This window comes from Cryptomeria japonica, chromosome 2 (assembly GCF_030272615.1).
Source record: "Cryptomeria japonica chromosome 2, Sugi_1.0, whole genome shotgun sequence".
Taxonomy (NCBI): Eukaryota; Viridiplantae; Streptophyta; class Pinopsida; order Cupressales; family Cupressaceae; genus Cryptomeria; species Cryptomeria japonica.
Genome location: NC_081406.1, coordinates 123,472,891 through 123,475,368, shown reverse-complemented (window position 1 = coordinate 123,475,368; position 2,478 = coordinate 123,472,891). Strand labels below are relative to the sequence as shown.

The following is a 2,478-nucleotide window of genomic DNA, read 5'->3' as shown; positions in this document are numbered from 1 at the left end:
TGATGAAGCCTTATTTCCTTTGATTGAGCCATATTTCATGTCTCCTTCAGCATCACCACCATATTCAAATTATGAGAACCTCAAACATAATGACAAGCAAATTCACCTTGCCTCTCTTATGCAACATGTTTATCATGGAAAGCCCTAGATGGCTTCTCAGTCGTCTAATCGAAAAGGAGGGTAACAGATCGTTGACGTGGCGATAGATCCGACAGTTGTCTATTGATTGTGTTTATTTTGGATTAAAAGTGTGTGTTTCTTTGATTTTGTTTTTATTATACCTAGGTGAATATGAAATATTTCATAAGAGTACATTTTGATTGGCCAAACAATAATGTTTTAAAAAAAATGATTTAAAACCCCGACAAAAATATCATCTACCAATCAGAAAAAAACATAAAAAAAATGTAAAAATAAATGACTTTAAGCTATTATATATCTTTAGTTTTAATTTTTGACACAATTTTCAAAGCTGTCTATTAATTGAAAAAAGTGACTTGAAAACATTAGTCTCGTGCCTTAAAAGCTAGGGACTAGTAACAATACTCTCACTAATTTATTTCCATAGAGTTACGTGGAATGAGGATGGCTCCTCACACCATCTCATTTCTAAATGGATGGATAGAGTAGAAGTTTTCTCCGGGACTCTATAGCATGGATGAAGATTCTTCGGAGGAAGATGACAATGGTGCTTCACGCGGTGGGGAGGAGTTGAAAGGCAATGGAGGATTGCTTACATCATCACCGTTTCCTTCCAGCATTTGTACGACTCTGCTCATTGACGGTCGGTCATTGGAATTGTATTGAATACACCAAAGTCCTACTTTCGCCATTCTCCTTACCTTCTCTTCATCTTCCGCTTCCATGTCGCCTCTACCTCTTTCTCTCAACCTCTTCACCAACTCCCCACTCTCTATCAATTTGAACGCCCATTCAGGAAAATACAATTGACTCGAACGACTCACCTGCACGTCAATGTTCTTCCTCCTTCCGGCTATCTCCAGTAATACCATTCCAAAACTGTAAACATCTGATTTGTCCGTCACAGGCCCCAAATCTCTGGACCACAGCTCTGGCGCAACATATCCTGGCGTCCCTCTTGTTGCCGTAATTGATACATGGTCCTCTTCCTTCTTATACAGTTTAGCGAGACCAAAATCAGCTACTTTGGGTGTGAAATCTGCATCCAGTAATATATTGTGAGGCTTGATGTCAAAATGAATGATACGCCTACTACAATCTTGGTGCAAATAAGCAATTCCACGAGCTGCGCCCAAAGCAATTGAGTACAATTGATCCCAACTGAGCATATGTTCTGCTTCTTTTCCTTGAAATATAAACTTCTCTAGGGATCCATTGGCCATGTACTCATATACAAGAGCGCTTCTGAATCCTTCAAAACAAAAACCCATGAGGCGAACCAAATGAAAATGATGAATGGTTCCCAGAGTTGCAACCTCGTTTATGAAGAAGTTTAACGGCCACCAAAAAACCGCTGCGGAGCTTTCCTTTATAAACCACACCGAATCCCCCTTCTCCCAATTTATCTGAAAAGTTGTTGGTGATCTTCTTTAGCTGAGAGAATGAATATCTGTTCGGCATTTGATGAATATAACTTTGGAGAAAATTCTCCACTTTACCAATAGACCCTGAATTCATAGGTTCCATTGCAAAAGAAGTTTCATTCCCTTTAAAGTAGGATGACCCCTTTCGATAAACAACTATGAGAAATAGTGCTACTATCATTATGAAAGCACTTGCCCCAATAGCTATACCTGGTATCGATGTGTAATAATGCATATCAGCGATTCCACCATAAAAGAAAATTAGAAGATTTCTTAAAACTTAGACAAAAAGGTTGTTAGCCTTTACCTGTTATTGTTCTACATTTTGAGCTCTTGCCTGTTTAAATATTGTAAATGCTAATCAGATCGGAAAAATAAAATTCTTTGAACAAACTGATAGATAAAGCACTTTCATATTTTTCCGTTTTCAAATTGGAAGGCAACTAAACTTATTTAAGTACTGAGAGGCAAATATAGAGAGATTTTGAACCAACTACCTTGTGGGACTGGGCATCGATTTGGATGGGTTGCATCCTCGCAGAAACAAAGGAACTTCCCTTCATCGGAAATATTGTACCCACACCAACTACCGCTTGATTCACAACTGCTACAGTTCTCATATAACGGGCTCTGTGCAATATTCCAATGTGCTATTGCCCCTTTAACAGTCACTTCTTCCGAAGTACATGACAACGAAGGTAATGACACACCATCGAGTAAACATAGCGTGCCACACTTGAGGACTTTTAGACTGACGTTCTGCTCTATGATGTACTCAAAGACACCGTTATCTATGGCATCAAAGATATTATATTTAGAAGTGCACTCTTGGAAATACTCGTCGTTCACTATTGTTGAGGTATAATTATTGTGGAAGACATCTACGACTGTGTAATTGTGGCTTCCAATTTCG

General features: G+C 38.6%; 1 pseudogene; it reads right to left on the bottom strand.

Annotated features, from left to right (window-relative positions):
* Nucleotides 1–477: 477 nt before the first annotated feature.
* On the bottom strand, nt 478–1,800 carry LOC131039184 (rust resistance kinase Lr10-like; annotated as a pseudogene).
* Nucleotides 1,801–2,478: the final 678 nt, after the last annotated feature.